The 18,290-nt window shown below is 40.3% G+C and overlaps 1 pseudogene; it reads left to right on the forward strand.

Moving 5' to 3' along the window:
- The first annotated feature begins 3,124 nt into the window (after positions 1-3,124).
- Positions 3,125-17,401, forward strand: LOC101097907 (annotated as a pseudogene).
- The last annotated feature ends 889 nt before the right edge of the window (positions 17,402-18,290 follow it).

The following is an 18,290-nucleotide window of genomic DNA, read 5'->3' on the forward strand; positions in this document are numbered from 1 at the left end:
TAGCTAATTACATCAAGGGCAGAAACTACTGAATTACAAAAAGTCAATTACTAAAATACCTTTCTTACAGGTGCAAAATTAAACCTAACACTCCATAAATTCTTGTTAATCCCTCAAATAGTCAAAATACAATAACATTCTTAAAATAAAACTGAATAAGTGTTGCCAAGCTGTTCTGTGTTTCAAAGACTAAGCAACGTATATAAACTCTAACTCGATAACAAAATATTTCCTGTTGCAGTGCTTACATTTTTATAAGTTCTAATAGAAAATCAAACACTGTAGACATTTGCCTGTTTCCCATTAGCATTTCTGAAGGCAGCAGTCATTTTGGTAACCATGATAAGCAGAGAAGACCAGGAGACTAGGGATTTCAACTGAATTTATAGCTGACTCATAGGGAGTGTTTACAATGACATTGCCACTGGGATCCACCCATTTAACACCCTTTCAGTTCCCTATACATATGTTAGTAGGACCTTTAGAGGAAGCTGGGAATGTGGAGGACTAAAAATGCAGTAACCAAAGCTTTTTGGTCTTATGAAAAACTAATTGATTTTGTTTTTCTTCCACCTTTCCTTCCGCTCTATTTTCCTCCCTTCCCCCTACCTCCTTCCTTTCTTCTTTTTTCCTTCCTTTCTTAAATGGTTTGATATGTCTCAGAATGACAACTGAATATGAACTGTTGTGTTTAGGGTGCTGACTCTGAGGCATCAGCTAGATAGAAGCTTCTAAATGTTAGGTGATTTCAGCTCTTAGGATTTGGCACTAGACAAAATTATTAATTTGGTAGGACTTACCTTTGTGGTTATTTTTTTACTCTTGAGCTTTTGGAATACTGTAGACTATTGTGTTCTATCAATGGATATTGCATTTGTATTACTTAGGGCTATTAACCGGGAGTTTACTGTGAAATACAGAAACAAGTGATATACTTTGTGAGAGATATCTAAATAAGAAATATTCTATTCTCCACTATTCTCCCATTCTCTTGAAAGAGATCTCCTATAATATGTTGGTTTTAGAAGACTGCCTCTCTAATAATGATAGCTTATATTTTAGAAGTCTTACCATGAGTTGGGCTATGGAAGCACTTTTCATCTATCTTAATCTTCACCATAACCCTATTACGATCCTCATTTACAAGTGAACCCTGAGCAAGAATGCTCATTACAAGTGAATCCTAAGAGTGCTTCATTTATTTACTCATTCATTCAGTCATTCACACACAAACATATTAAGTATATACAATTGTGTCAGGCAGTTTCCTAAGAAGGACAAAAACTAACACTCTTAGCTCCTACATGTCAGCAATAACATTATGTGCTTCTACGTGAGGCAGGCATCCTTAGACCCATTTACAAGATGAGGAAACTAAGGCTGGTCCAAAGCCACAATGATAGTAAAAGGAAAAGCAAAAATGCAAGCATCAGTCTCTCTTCACTACAAAGCCTATATTGTTTGGAGTTACAAAAATGTAGTACCTGTATTCAGGCTTTAGTGTAAGAACATTTAGTCTGGTGTAAAAGACAGACATATGAACAAATAAATGGACAATAACAATATATTCTGTCATATGGTGGAATATATATATTACAGGGGAAACATACAAAATGGGGAGTACATAACCTAGCTGAGGGAGTTGTACTATTTTCATCTGCCCACACCCCCTCTGTCTTCTATAGGCAGGTGTAGGTGCCTGACTCAAGCTAAACCAATCACTTTACCCCATGACCACACTGACTGGACTGGGAGAGTCATGCCTTGGGATTTTTCAAACCAGAGCTGGTGTGCCTTCTCAACGTTTATTTATTTTTGGGACAGAGAGAGACAGAGCATGAACGGGGGAGGGGCAGAGAGAGAGGGAGACACAGAATCGGAAACAGGCTCCAGGCTCCGAGCCATCAGCCCAGAGCCCGACGCGGGGCTGGAACTCACGGACCGCGAGATCATGATCTGGCTGAAGTCGGACGCTTAACCGACTGCGCCACCCAGGCGCCCCGGTGTGCCTTCTCATTATGAAGCTCTAAAGATATGAACCCAGAGATCCTGGCAATATTCAGGGAAACAAAAATGAGATGGAGAACATCTTGAAGATATTAGAATCCCTGGTTCCAGTAAATCCTGCTTTCCCTGAGCCTTATATATGTTATGCTTATTAAAGCTGGTTATTGTAGTAGACACTTTTCTAGATACATGTAATAGCCATCCTCTAATTTGGCCAAGTGATCTTAACTGCCAGTTCTTCATGAGCCTGTACAGACCCTCACACATTGAATGAGGGCTGGTCTGTGTAACCAATAAAATGCAGCAAAAGAGACAGAGTATAACCTCTGAGGCTAAGTCATCAGGGCACTGGAGTTTTTGCCATGTTTTCCTATATGGCTTGCTTTGGGGGAAGGCAGTCACCATGTGTGAGGGGCTTTATGAAGAAAAAAAAATCCCATCATCACCCAGGACAAATCTGACAGCCACTCAACCAGCCACCACGGAAGTGGATCCTTCAGCCTCTGGGAACTTTTTAAATGACATCTGTCTGAATCTCATGTGAAACCCCAAGCCAGGACCAGTCAGAAAGCTGTTCCCAAATTCCTGATACATAGAAACTGTAAGAGATAATAAATGTTTACTGTTGTCTTAAGGCAACAGAGGGGCGCCTGGGTGGCGCAGTCGGTTAAGCGTCCGACTTCAGCCAGGTCACGATCTCGCGGCCCGGGAGTTCGAGCCCTGCGTCAGGCTATGGACTGATGGCTCAGAGCCTGGAGCCTGTTTCCGATTCTGTGTCTCCCTCTCTCTCTGCCCCTTCCCCGTTCATGCTCTGTCTCTCTCTGTCCCAAAAATAAATAAACGTTGAAAAAAAATTTTTTTTAAGGCAACAGAGCCTGGAACCTGCTTTGGGTTCTGTGTCCCCCTCTCTCTTTCTGCCTCTCTCTCTCTCTCTCTCTCTCTTTCTCTCTCTCTCTCTCTCTCTCTCTCTCAAATATAAACATTAAAAAATAAAATAAAATAAAAAGAAATGGAATCTGGAGGAGCGGAATCCAGCGAGGTACCCACATTTGAGCTCTTCGTGTTCTTCGCTTCTGAGAGTTGCCATAACCTTCCATTTGGAGATCGAAGCATTCAGATGGCAGATAACAGGTTTTCAGATGGTGTTCCTTCAGATGGCTTAGAGGCTGCTAAAAATGCAAGTAATACAGAAAAGCTCACCCCCCGGTGATGCAGAACCCTCAAATATTGGAAGCTTTACAGGAATGGTTTGACAATGTCTCCCACACTCCTTCAAGTTACGTTGACACTTTACCTAGAGCAGTGAAAACAATCAACATGTTGAAGCAGCTGCAGGTGAATGTGCTCACATAGAGGCCAAGTTCTATGAGGAGGTCAATGGCCTGGAGAGAAAATATGCTGACTGTACCAGCCTCTCTTTGGCAAGAGAAGAGAATTCATCATTGGTGATGTTGAGCTGGCAGATGCAGAATCAGAGTGGTACAAGTGAAAATGAAGAGGACAATAAATTGGCTGAAGACATGAAAAATAAAGTAGTCATAACAGAAAAAAAAAAAAAGAAGAAGAAGAAGAAGAAGCAACAGCAGAGGAGCCAAACCCCAAAGGAATTTCAGAGTTTGGATTTACAATCTTTTGAAATGAGATACACTAAGTGAATTAATCCAGGAGTATGATGAACTGATCTTGAAACACCTGCAGGATATTAAAGTGAAATTTTCAGACCCTGGGCAGCACATGTCTTTTGTATTAGAGTTCCACTTTGAACCCAATGACTATTTACCAATTCAGTCCTGACAAAAAAATTTAGGATGAAATCAGAGCCAAATAAGGCCTGATCTCTTTTCCTTTGAAGGTCCTGAAATAGTTGACTGTGACGGGTGTGTTATTGACTGGCAGAAAGGAAAAAATGTACAGTCAAAGCAATCAAGAAAAAGTAGAAACATAAGGGCCCAGGCACGGTGAGAACAATTGCCAAACAAGTCCCCAACGACTCATTTTTCAACTTTAGCCAGCTGAAAGCATCTGGGAATGGAGAATCACTGGATAAAGACTTGGAATTCATGTTAGCCTCCGACTTTGAAATTGGACACTTCTTTTGTGAGCAGATGGTACCGTAGGCCATGCTCTACTTTGGAGGAGGCCATAGAGGATGACAACAATTTGATGAAGGTGAGGAAGGAGAAGAAGAGGAATTAGAAGGTGAGGAGGAGGAAGAAAATGAGGACGATGTCAAAATTAACCCCAAGGAGCCCAGCCAGCCCTCCTAGTGCAAACAGCAGGAAGAAGTGAGTGTGCCCTGCAGGTGGGGCCTCTGCCAGCAGATCGCACTCAGGACTCCCTGCAGCCACAGCACAACCGTATTGTCAGTCCTTACATCTAACTTGTTTTCTTTTCTTTTCTTTTTTTTTTTTTAAACTTGTTTTCAAGTGCATGATTTGACGTTCACTTTTCCTTTACCCTTCTTATTTTTGCTTAACCTGTACAATGCATTCAGAAATGCATTTCTGAAATAGAAGGTTTGATTCCAGCAGCCTCTAAGGCCTTGGGTGCAGTTCAGTGGACTTTCCCAGGCCCTGCCCTTGGGATGGCCCTGTAGACCCTGGGGGCAGTGGAAAGTCAGTTGATACCAAGGGCAGATGTCTGGGGATGTGGTTCCAAGGCATCTAGAACCAATTACACCACTTCGCAGTTGGACTGGATTCTTCTTTCACGTGAAGAAACCCATACACCTTGCGTTTCCCACCACTTGGTGTCCTTTGCTCTAATTGTCTCAGTAGAGGAGAGTCCTGTTTTCCTTAGAGCGTTCTTTCTTCGGTTTTGTCTTCCTTGGGGTGGAGTAGGGGGTATGTGCACCCAAGCCCCGAGGCACAAGTGTTTGTGGTTCATCCTCGCATTTATTTATTCTTTCCTGCTCGTGAGGGCTTGGGACTCATGCTGTCACTTGTCTGTACAGTTTCTGAAACCATGTGTGTGATTGGTGACTGGGTGACTTGCCAGGTGGGTGTGATGGTAGCTCCCACAGGAGGGAGGTCTGAATAGAAGGAACCTCACTTGGACTGGCCAGGCCAGCAGCCGAGGGCAGGAGCTCATTTTATTCTTTCTTTCTTTCTTTCTTTCTTTCTTTCTTTCTTTCTTTCTTTCTTTCTCTTTAACATTTTTATTTATTTTTGGGAGACAGAGACAGCGTGAGCGGGGGAAGGGCAGAGAGAGAGAAAGGGAGACACAAAATCCAAAGCAGGCTCCAAGCTCCAAGCTCCAAGCTGTCAGCACAGAGCCCTACACCAGCTCGAACCCACCAACCCTGAGATCATGACCTGAGCGGAAATCCCACCCACTGAGCCACCCAAGTGCCTCCAGGATCTCCTTTTCATGACCTACAGACCACCAGCTGTGGCAGGGGATTGTGGGCAAGGCCCCAGGGTTTGCCAGGCTCCTGCGGTGAGCAGCCTGGCCTGGGAAGGGCCACTTTTCCTTCTAGTGTGTGCATCCAGTCTTGCTTTCTCAGTAACCCCTGTTCCTTGGCCCTCTGATCATCTTGTCTTCAAAGTCTTGGGTTCAGAGTGACCTGGTTTTGGCCAGTGGGTGGGGTTTCCAAGTGTGCGACCACTTGGCAGCCAGAAACTCCACGTCAATTCTGTGACCAGGCCTGTAGAGTGCTCAGCCTTACTTATAATACATTTGTAACTGAATATGGTGTTTGCGATTTGTACAGAATAGTTAGAATATTATGTTAAAGTTATGAAACACACAAAGAAGTAATAAAATATCTCTCTAATGATTTCTCAGGAGTAAGAGGAACTGGAATATTTTAAAGCAATTTCTGAGAGTAAATCATTTCACCTGTACATATTTTTAAAAATATATTTAAACAAAGTAACTAGGAACCTTGATTTATTACATAAAGATAGAAACCTATATCCAATAATTTGAGAACACTCATTCATCTCAAGTACACATGAAACATGTATAGAAATTGGTAGGGAACATTTCTAAAACTTGACTACTTTTCAGTCAATAAGGCGTGCCTCAACAAATTTCAAACAATTGGTGTTATATGGAATATTTTCTCTGAACAAAATGCACCTAAATTAGAAGTCAACAACAAAATTTTATTATCTTTGTATCTTAAAGATAGAGAAATTAATTTTCATCCCCAGAGGTTTCAGAATTTGAAAATAAACTTCTAAGTGACTTCTATTTTCCAACAATGCCTCTACAGTATGGAAGTGTATGAACAGCTAGCTCTCTGTGCCATATGGTGTACTGAATTACTGAATAAAATGTACTCATTACTTGGGTTGCAGTGAACAAAAGCATAAAAACTATTGGCCTAGAAAAGCTTGTACACATGTGTATCAGGAGACAGGTTTGAGAAAGTTCATAGAGCATTGTTAGCAACAAAAAAAGCTGAAAACAAACCAAATATTCATTGATGGGTGAATGTATATGGTATATTAACACAATGAGATATTATATAACAGTGAAAATGAATGAATTACAGCTCCATACAGCAATGTGGATGAACATTAAAAACATAAGCCTGAGTTGCAGAAGCAACTTACAGGAAGCATGACAGAGTATGATGCTAATTTTAGGAAATTCTAAAAAGAACTAAATAATTCATTGTTTAAGAAAATAGATATAATGTGGATCCTGAGAAACTTACCAGAAACCCATGGGGGAGGGGAAGGAGAAAAAAAAAAGAGGTTAGAGTGGAAGAGAGCCAAAGTATAAGAGACTCTTAAAAACTGAGAACAAACTGAGGGTTGATGGGGGGTGGGAGGGAGGGGAGGGTGGGTGATGGGTATTGAGGAGGGCACCTTTTGGGATGAGCACTGGGTGTTGTATGGAAACCAATTTGACAATAAACTTCATATATTGAAAAAAAAAAAGAAAGAAAATAGATATACCCGACCAAACTACTAAAATAGATATAGAAATGATAAATTCAACTTAGTGTTTTTTTCTCTGGAGAGAGAGGCAGGCAAATAAGATAGGAAAGGAGAGGTGCAAATATGTACAAAGGTATTGATAATGTCTAGTATCCAAGTGAAGTTCCAGGTTCAAGTCTGTCTGTTTTAATTGTTGAGTTTTGTTACACACAGATGTTCTTTTTTTTTTTTTTTGAGCAAATATTACATAATAAAAACTTTTTTTAAGTTTATTTATTTATTTTGAGAGAGACAGAGCATGCAAGTGGGGGAGGGGCAGACAGAGAGGAGAGGGAGGATCCCAAGCAGGCCCACACTGCCAGCCCAGAGCTCACACATTACTTGAGCTGAGGACCCAGATGCTTAACCAACTGGGCCACCCAGGCACCCCAATAAAGACATTTTTCAAGAAAAACTTATTTTGTAAACAAGAAGGAATACTATTGAAATTCCGATTTTAGGGAACAAAAATGCTCAGTGAATTTTCATTCTACTTCTAAGAAAATCCCCAGAGCCTAAAGTTTTTGAGAGAATGGGATCCTTGAGCCTTCAGACCTTCCCATTGTACCCCCACCAGGAGATGTCCCTGACTCTGAGTCATTCAGCACCTAGGACATATAAATACGTCCGTCCTCCCCCCCCACCCCCCCCACCCCCCGACAGCACAAGTAAGTTGGAATAGTTGTTGTTGTCTGAGACTTCATCTCTCCCACTCCTAAAAGATTGCTTCAAATCTGCATGACTCTCATTATTTTCAAAGTGTTCTGATGCTTTGGGTGTGAAAAGACTGTTTTAAAGTTCACTGGGTAAGTCTCTCTGTTTTCCTCCAGCCACGAATCCTTTTTTTTAACCTGATTACAGAAACATTACATATTAATTGTTTAAAATGTGATTACAGGGGCACCTGGGTGGCTCAGTCGTTTGCCCATCCGACTTCAGCTCAGGTCATGATCTCATAGTCCGTGAGTTCGAGCCCTGTGTCAAGCTCTGTGCTGACAGCTCAGAGCCTGGAGTCTGTTTCAGATTCTGTGTCTATCCTCTCTCTGCCCCTTCCCCGCTCATGCTCTGTCTCTCAAAAAAAAAATGAATAAACATTAAAAAAATTTGTTTTAATAAATAAAATGTGATTACAGAAAAACACAGAGATTAAAATCACTTGTAATCTCATCACCAAATATTATTACAATTGATTTTTTAGTCTATTTGCTTTCTGTCTGATTTCTGAGTATATGAATACCTACTGTTTCTTTATTTTTTAAAAATGAGATCAGACTGACTGACACTTTTATATTTTGTTTAACCTTTAAGGAATATGGTTTTTTTTTTTTAATGTTTATTTATTTATGGGGAGAGCAGAGAGAGAGGGAGAGAAAGAGAATCCTAAGCAGGCTCCATGCTCAGTGTAGAGCCTGATGTGGAGTTTGAGCCTGCAAACCCTGAGATCGTGACCTAAGCCAAAATCAAGAGGCAGACACTTAACTGACTGAGCTGCCCAGGCACTTCTATACTTACTAATACTTTTAAAGCCATGAAATTGAACTAAGTGAGTGAGTATAGATGAAAAAGAAAAGAGGATCAAAGACTGACTTTTAACTAGGGGAAAATTAAAGGTTGGGCAGAAGAGGAACTAATGAGAGAGACTGAGAAAGAGCAGCCAGTGAAGTGAAAGGGAAACTGGGAGAGTATAGTGTATGGGAAGCCAGAGAAAAAGAATATTGCAAGAATACTGAGTCAATTGCTATCGATGGGTCAAGAGAAATGATCCTAGAATTTAGCAACAGAACTCATTGGTGACAATGAACTATTTCCATGAACATTGTAGGCAAAAGCCTGACTGAAGTAGGTCCAAGAAGAAATAAAAGGAAAGAAAGTAGAATCAGAGAAACAGACAAATATTTGAAAGTGTTTGGTTATAAAAGAAAGGTGAAAAACGGAGGAGTAGTTGAAGAAAGTGTTTTTTTGTTTGTTATTAAAGCAAGACAACGTGTGTGAGTGCTGATGGGGAAGGTTTATCAGAGAGGAAAAATTGAGGATGCAGTAGAGAAGATGGAGAATTACTGGAGCATCATGGCATGGGTAAGAAGGGATGGGGTCTAGTGCCAAGGCAGAGGAGTTAGCCCCAAATGGAATCATGGACAATTCACCGCTCTCTTCTTGTTACAGGAGAGAAGGCATGTAGATAGGTGGTTATGCTGGGAATTTGTGGACATTCTTTTCTGGCTGTGCTTATTTCTTGGTGAAATAAGAAGAAATGTCATAATCTGAGAGTGAGAGTGGAAAAACATTGGCAGTTTAAGGAGCCAAGAAAAGGTATGAAATAGTTGTCTAGGAGAGTGCAAAAATAAATTCACTAGAGAAATGTAGTATAATTGCCAGGCATCCTCAATGACCTACTTGAAGTTCACAGTCATGAATTTAAAATAAGAGCGTTTGGCATGGTTATGTGTTTTACCCCAGGCGCACTGAATCACCTGGACATAGATACAGAGTAAGCAGAGATATGAGATCAAAACCCAGATTTTGGTCAAATGAACAATAATTTTTCTACAATTTTATAGCTGCATTATTTTTCAAATTATTTCTTTCATGGAAAATAAGAAGAAATGTATTTTTAGCCTGGGAGTGCCAATAATGCTACTCTATCTCTGGCCCCTCATCTTGTCTATGTCCATGCAATGACCTCCCTCAGGGCTACGTGTTCCAGGCCCCTTTGGAGGGTGATGTATGCCCTGATGGAATGAAGGAAGGCTTGTTCTGACCTTCCCTAAAGTTGTTTAGATAACTAGTAGAGATAACATAGTTTCTTCCCCTCCCTCCCCTCTGGCTCATAGATGGTGCACGAGATCTGTTAAATGTTAAACTCTTGACTTCACAACAATGAATTCTGCATATCCCCTCACTCTATAAAATCTGTGGATTAAGTTCTGGACTTTGAGGAGAGTAGCTGCCCAGCGCCTGGAGCATTGTCTGCCTGGTCCCTGCCATCACAACACCCTCCTCTCAGTAAGTTGACCTAAATAAACTCTGTGTAAATGGTTTGGAGTGGCTTGCTTAGCTTTTCAGTCAGAGAGTGCCTTCCCAGTTTGGAGGATATTTTACCATCCCTTCTCCAGCTTCTAATATCTACCAACACAAAATTTTACCAATATCTGACCAGTATTTGCCTCCTTAATCTAGTCTTTCAGTTTCATGGTCATCAGCTTCATCGTCTACCCAATTCATCCTCACCCCTCAGTTTGATTCCTCCAAACTTTTATCAACAGTTTTCAACCATGGCTATACTTTTCCTTTCTTATCACCTCCTTTTTGGCTTTTTGGTTGGTAAATTCTAGGGTACCCTATGGATCACACTTTTCCCTGCTAAATATTGTCCACAGATCCTTTTTCCCTATCCTGGAGGTGAGTAAGGGAGGGGCAGAGAGAGAGGGAGACACGGATTGGAAGCAGGCTCCAGGCTCCCAGCTGTCAGCACAGAGCCCGATGTGGAGCACGAACCCATGGACCAGGAGATCATGATCTGAGCCTAAGTCAGGTGTTTAACCGACTGAGCCACCCAAACGCCCCATTAATCTGAGTTTTAATTAACAGTTGGGTGACCTTTGGGACCCTAAAAGAGCAAATTCCAGCTCTGATCTCAATCATTATGTTGTATCTGTATTCGTTTTAGGGACATAACAGCCAGTACATGGCATAAACTAGGAAAAAGTCCATCCTTGGAATCCTTAGAGGTTGGAGGAGAATTTTGCTCCCATGCATTTTGTGGCCATTTACCTTTTGTCCAGAGCCACTAAGGAATAGGAGTCTTGGAGGGCCAGACTTCCTGCAGTGATTCTTGAACAGCATCGTTGTCTTCAGTCTAACTCTAAAGTACCTCAGCCATGAAAAAAGAGGCAAGTCTGATAGCTCCCCCCAGTGAATCCCAGAAGGCCACTGTGGAGGGGCTTGGTAAAGCAAGCAACTCACAGACAAAGAAGATCCTCAGTAATAGTGAAGTGAAAGTTTGAAAGTTCTCTGGAGAAACCAGGCCCACTTCTTGTGGGTGGTTTGGGTTATATACTACTTGAGGGACTCCCACTTCTGTGGAAATTTTAATTGGTTCTAATTAGCTGTATAGAGGATCCTATTTTTCTTAGAACTTCTCTTGCCTTCTCTCCTTCTTCCGCTGTCTCCATTTTCTAAAAATCTTGTATTGATCTATGTCTTCATGTACGAGTCAGTGTTCTCCAGAGAAACAGAACCAATAGGATACACACACACACACACACACACACACACACACACACTTCCTTTATTTTAAGGAATTGGCTTATGTGATTTGGGGGACTGGCTAGTCTGAAATCTGTAGGGCAGACTGGTAGGCTGGAAACTCAGGCAGAAGTTGATATTCCAATATTGAGTCCAAAATTTGTAGCGCAGGCTGGCGGACTAAAAACTCAAACAGGATTTTATGCTGCATACTTGAGGCAAAATTTTTTTCTCCAGGAAGTCTCAGTTTATGCTCATAAGGCCTTCCACTGATTGGATGAGGCCTATTCACATTACCAAGGGTGATCTCCTTTACTTAGAGCCAACCAATTGTACATGTTAACCACATTTACAAAATCCCCTCACAGGAACACCTACATTAGTGTTTGATTAATGTAATGTATTGTGATTGATAAAACTATACCTATTATTGCCAAGTATAATGCTAGGCACTTCAGATGAACTATATATATAATTTTTTTGTTGAAGTATAATTACCATACAGCATTATGTTCGTTTTAGGTGTACAACATAATGATTTGATAATTCTGTCATTACTCATTGCTCACCACAGTAAGTGTAGTCACCATCTGTCACCAAGCAATGTTGTTACAATATTGTTGAGTGTATTCCCTATGCTGTACTTTTCCTCTCTGTGACTTATTTATTTTATAAGTGGGAGTTTGTACCTTTTTATCCCCTTTATCTATTTTACCCATCTCCCCACCCATCTCCCCTCTGGCACCTGCCAGGTTGTTCTATGTATTTTAAGAGTCTGTTTTTTGTTTGTTTGTTTGTTTGTTTGCCTCTTTGCTTCTTTGTTCATTTGTTTTCTGAACTATATCATTCAATACTCACAACAACCCCATTAGGTATTATTAATCTTTATTTTACACATGAAAAAAACTGAGATTTAGAACACTTAGGCAACTTGCTAAAGTCACACAATAAATAAGCCATTGAGTCAGGACTCAAACCTGAGCCTAACTCCTGACAAGTCCATGATTTAGGAAATCCTTTTGGTCTTGAATAGATCTCCTGTGTTTGCTCAGTCCCTAAGTCTCTAGTGAAATCATGGAAATTACATCAAAGCTGAGAGCCACAGGTCTGCGTGGGGCCACTATACTTGCTGTGAGCCTCATTTCTAACCTGTTTCCAAGACCACATGAGTTTCCAGAGAAATTCGCCAGATAAATTCCAACAGCATGGTTAAACAATCTTAGAGAGGCAGGTAGGCAAGCCTAACCACTCACTCTGTCTTCCAAGACAACACACACAGACTGAAGTTCCCACTCTCTGTGTTGGCTTGTCTAACATTGCCCAGATTCATAATCTGCTACAATATCAGGACTTTGCAGATGAACTCTCTTAACTATAACATTTTAATCACTAAGTCTTTCATTTGTCTTTGGAACACTCTTCTTCTCAACTTTCTAATTGTTTCCTCTTTTTATGATTATCAGAAGTCCATTGCTCTTATATTTTCTCCTTCATCGTAATCTCATTCAAAACCCCTCTTCTTAGGAAAAGAATATTTAAGAATATTATTCACTCCATGGGGCGCCTGGGTGGCGCAGTCAGTTAAGCATCCGACTTCAGCCAGGTCACGATCTCGCGGTCCGTGAGTTCGAGCCCCGCGTCAGGCTCTGGGCTGGTGGCTCAGAGCCTGGAGCCTGTTTCCGATTCTGTGTCTCCCTCTCTCTCTGCCCCTCCCCCATTCATGCTCTGTCTCTCTCTGTCCCAAAAAAATAAATAAACGTTGAAAAAAAAATTAAAAAAAAAAAAAAAGAATATTATTCACTCCAAAGTTATCTTTCCCAGTAGTATTTGTATTTATATTTGAGCAAAATCTTTACCTAAATAGCTAGATTTATGATCATGGAATATTAGCCAACAGTTGAGGGGCATTTAATAGCTATGGAGCCTTCCAGTTGTGGTCCTTCTGAAAAATCCCTTGTTGTCACTCGTCCACTTTGTTTATGTCTAGCCCTATTCAAGAGAAACTCCTTTTGTGTTTAGGCCCAAACACTTTCCCATATCTATTTCAAGAGATAAACCTGAAAACTGAGAGGATGATGAAACATCAGTGTAAAATTTAGGCTATGTGTATTTCCATCAATACTACAAATAAGAAAGAACAGTGAGTATTTCTCTAGTCCTCACAGTAACTCCTGGAGGTAGGTACAATTATTATTGCCATTTTCTAGAAAAAGAATTTAAAGGTCAAAGAGGTAGTAAGTGATAGAGCCATGTTGAAATGGAGAAACTGCTCACTCCAAAACCCAGGACTTAACAAGTTCAGCTAAACATCCATTCCAAAGAAACAGGATGCAAAAGAATAGAGCGTGAAAGCAACATAAATTAGCTCTGGGAAGATTTATCAAAGTCAATTCTTAGGTACATCAATATTCCAGTCTTACATCCCATTTTCTAATACTTAGCTATTTAATTATTTTTTTAAGCTTTATTTTCTTTAAGTAATCTGTACACCCACCATGGGGCTCAAACTCACAACCCCAAGATCAAGAGTCACACTCCTTACCAACTGAGCCAGCCAAATACTCCTGATTACCTACTTTAAAATAAGATGATGGGGCACCTGGGTGGCTCAGTCGGTTAAGCAGCCGACTTCGGCTCAAGTCATGATCTCGTGGTCCGTGAGTTCGAGCCCCGCGTCGGGTTCTGTGCTGACAGCTCAGAGCCTGGAGCCTGTTTCGGATTCTGTGTCTCCCTCTTGCTGACCCTCCCCCGTTCATGCTCTGTCTCTCTCTGTCTCAAAAGTAAATAAACGTTAAAAAAAAAATTTAAAATAAGATGTATTTCTGCAGACTTTGGGGGGTGGGAGAAGGAGTTTTAAAAAACAGAACCAGTAGATTCTTAAGGTAATACAAAAAACCCTAATTCTTATATGGGTTTTAAATTTGCAAATTATAAAGTTAGGCAGCAGTATCCTTCCTTTTAACTTAAACTGTCAGGCTTGAAGATTTGTGACAGGCAGTGCTCTACCTTCCCCAAATAATTCGTTTTGATGATTATTTCAGAGTCATCTGGGTAATTCCCTTGCTCCTCAGAGAGCTCAATCCCTTCATTTCTGAGATCTGTAAAATCCAGTGTCCTAATCAAGATTTGTGTTAACTCCTAGTGGCTTATGATGTCATGGTGATCTCTGTCTTTGGCTCATATTTTGAGGCTTACTGTTTTGTTTTCCCCTCTCTTAGCCACCCTAGTTCCTCTCAAAAGAAAAACAAATTCTTCATCTGGCTTTCTGCATAGAAATTTATCAAGCTTGCTGCTTGAACATGTCCTTAAGGTCTCACCCTTTACACCAGCATCTTTACCAAATATTTCCTCCAGTAAATACTGTGCTCTTCCCAAGAGGAATTCTAGCAGAGAAAGAGAGAGAGAGAGAGAGAAGTATATAGTCTATCATAGAAAAAAACTTACTTTGCTATGAGGAAAAGAATTTATTTTATGATTCTTTAACAAATGTGTCAAGTAATGGTAACAGCAAAATGTAAAAATCTGTCATCTAGAAAGTCACATTAATTTTACACTCTTGGTGAACAGAAGAGTTGTTCTACGTTGGTTGGTTTTAAAGCAGAGTCATTTTAGAAATTTTATGTTTAAGCCGTTACTTTACCTATGATTTAATGTTTCAATGATCACTTCCATAATTAAACAACCAAAGAAAGTACACACAGTAAAATAAAGGCAAACATTCCAGTTTAGTAGAGAAGTTAAAACTACACTTACTTGTGCTCATACTGATGTTGATCAGAACCTGTTATTCCAATGTAAACATTGCAACTACACTGGCTGTGTGAGACTTGAAGTTGGGCAAAGTTCAAAGGCTCTCAATTGCATGTCCTCAAAAACCAAAGATAAGGCTGTAACCATTGAGCCAAGACAGGAAGCCAAATGTTGTGGGTCACTGCAAATAACAAACTAGCAATGGCTTCAGGATTTCTACATAGCAGGGGGATGGGACAGACAGCTTCCTAGGTGGGAAAGTAGGGTGAGGGAACAGATCTTAGAGCTGCATTTACATAGCATTTTAGAGAAACTGAGAAAATACTAATTGTCTATATCAATTACTGTGGTGCTAATGAAGATTGTGTGGACACTAAAGCTCTTCTCCCTCTTTGATGCTACCCTTGCTCTGGCACCCAAGATGGTCTAGTTTGTTGCTTTCAAACTTGAAGGCATCTCAAAATTGCTTCAGTCCCTTAAGGTCCTTAAAATATACAATTCACTACTACTGAGTGTCAGCTATTCTTGAAAAGGCATTTCACAATGAGCTGGTCTTTGCCTCAACAAAAGGTTGGCAGCAGGTATTAAAGCATTAAAGAGAGGGGCAAAAATTAGGAGACAGTGGGGCCAGGAAATATAATCAATTCCATGCTAAAGACAGTGTGCCCATCTGTGTGCTATAGAAGATTGAAGTACAAAGGACAGTTGTGGCACACATAGAGGTTGTCTCCTGTTTTAGGGCCAAACTCACAAGTGTACATGAACATGACTTGTACAATGTTTATAAAGTCTTGTTCTTCCTGGTTTTAAGGTAACAGCACTGTGAATTGTAGAGTCATTTGCTGACACCTACTGAGTCTATTATGAATCACCTTCTCTTCCTGAGGCATTCACCCCATCCCCTGAAACACACACACACACACACACACACATTCAAACTGACCTGCTCTGCCCCTCTGTTATTGGAAATAAAGCAATTGTGACAAGTTTCTCCCAGGCTTTCACCTATATCCTCTATCTCACAGTTTTGGGGACAGTAGCCAGTAGTTGCACTTTTCTTCAGGTACATTTGGACGTAAAGGAGTTGGTCATTTGTTCATTTCCCCATTTGCCTTTTGCTTCTTGAAATACAATTTTATGTTCTGGCAGCTTTCTGATCGCACTCCTCCTTCTGGTGCACAGAGACACTGCAAGCAATACCAAATTACCCATAATCGACTATCAACTTATATTTGTCAACAAATATTTCACATAAAATTGAAAGGTTAACAACAACCCAGGGGGGAAAGAGTTAATGTTCTTGTTACATCACTTGTGAATCAATAGAAGACACTAAGAAGCCAATAAAAAAATTGACTTGGGGCACCTGGGTGGCTCAGTGGGTTAAGTGTCTGACTTCAGCTCGGGTCATGATCTCACAGTTCATGGGTTCGAGTCCCACATTGGGCTCTGCACTGACAGCTCAGAGCTTGGAGCCTTCTTCGGATTCTGTGCCTCCCTCTCTCTCTGCCCCTCCCCCACTCCTGCTCTGACTCTCTCTGTCTCTCAAAAATAAATCAATGTTAAAAAAAATTGACAAAGATTGCAAACAAGTAGTTCACAAAAGTTGTTCAGACAGTATTCGCGAAGGCCAGGATTTTAACCCGTGTCTATTCAATTGCACGGAAAGAGGAATATTTGAAAAAGATGTCGATTAGGAATTAGAACATTTAAGATATGTAGTCAGAATACATTTACTGACTTTTTATTGGTATTTTAAATTTTATTTAATATAATTGTCTAATAGTGGAGGAGAAAAAAGAGCAAGAATTCAGTCCTGGTTGAAGTCTCATTTGAAGAGGTGTTTATGGAAGTTGGAGAAGAGCCCCAGGAGGCAGCATCAGAGGTAAAGTCCAGAGAGAAATTGAATTTTTTTTCTGAGATCCTCTAAGCATAACTTTTTAACATGAGTGTAAGAAAAGTGTAGCTATTATATAGGACAGTTCCATACACACCAATGTTTCTGTTTTTATAATTATTTTACAGTGTCTCAAAGATTGGTTTAATTACACAGCAGATTATATTCTTAAAAGATAACTACAACAATATGGCCCATTCTGCATGTGCTTCTAAAATCAAGCCACTCCCCCATTAGGAGGCAAAATCCATGCCTCTTTTCCTTTTGGGTGGGCCTTTGTGACTACCTTGACTCACAGAGTACTGTAAAAACCACACCTTGTTTTCTTGGAGCACTGTCCTGGAACTTAGCCATTATTCTGTGCAGAATCTGGAGAAGTCACAGAGAGCCCATGGAGAAGAACCAAGCTCCTAGCCAATACCAAGCTCCAACTTACCAGCCATGTGAATGAACCATCTCGAATGAATCTTTCCAGACCCAGTTGAGCTACTTTAGCTGTTGCCAAATGGAGCAGAAATAAGCCTTCCCAACAATTTTGCCCAAATTGCAGATTCATGAGCAAAACGAATGAGTGCTACTATTTTAAGTCTTTATGTTTTGAGGTAGATTATTATATGCCAATTTATAAATGGAATGATTAGAATAAATGATCAGATTTTATAGTGTCTGTATATGAATTCATATGAATTATGGATTATAATATCATATTTATTTCATTTACTCAATTAATTTCATACCAAGCTCTGTTCTTCATGCTCTATCCTCAACATGTCCCTTTTCTGCCTTCATGAAATGCTTGTAGTAGGAAAGGCAGACAGACTATAAGCAAATAAACAAATTTATAACTGCTAGGAGGTAATAATTGCTATGGTGAAAAAGCAGAATATGGGGAATAAAGAATGATGGAGTGTTCTAATTTAGATGGAGTGGTTAGGAAATGCCTTTATGTAAAAAAAAAAAAAAAGACAATTGAATAGAAAGCTGAAAGTAACGCAGCACACTAAATGAACTAGGGGATGCACAATCAAGGCAGAGGGAATAGTTAGTGCCAAGACTCTAAGATAGGAGTGGCTTAGAGGCTGGCAAATTGGAGTAGAATAAGAAAGGGATGGAAGGACTTGAGATGAAGTCAAAGAAACATGGGGTTGGGGGGGCAGAGCATATAGGGCTGCATAGGCTGTAATGAACACTTTGGCCATTGAAAGAGTTTGAGGACAAAAGTGACATATTCCTTTTTCTCTTCTCTTCTCTTCTCTTCTCTTCTCTCTCTCTCTTTAATCACAATAAGTGTACCCTTTAATACCCATCTCCTATTTCTCCCACCCATCTCCCCTCTGGTAGCCATCAGTTTGTTCTCTACAGTTAAGAGTTGGTTTCTTGGTTTGTCTCTCTTTTTTTTCCATTTACTTGTTTGTTTTCTTTCTTAAATTCCACATGATTGAGATCATATGGTATCTGTC

This window comes from Felis catus, chromosome C1 (assembly GCF_018350175.1).
Source record: "Felis catus isolate Fca126 chromosome C1, F.catus_Fca126_mat1.0, whole genome shotgun sequence".
Lineage (NCBI taxonomy): Eukaryota > Metazoa > Chordata > Mammalia > Carnivora > Felidae > Felis > Felis catus.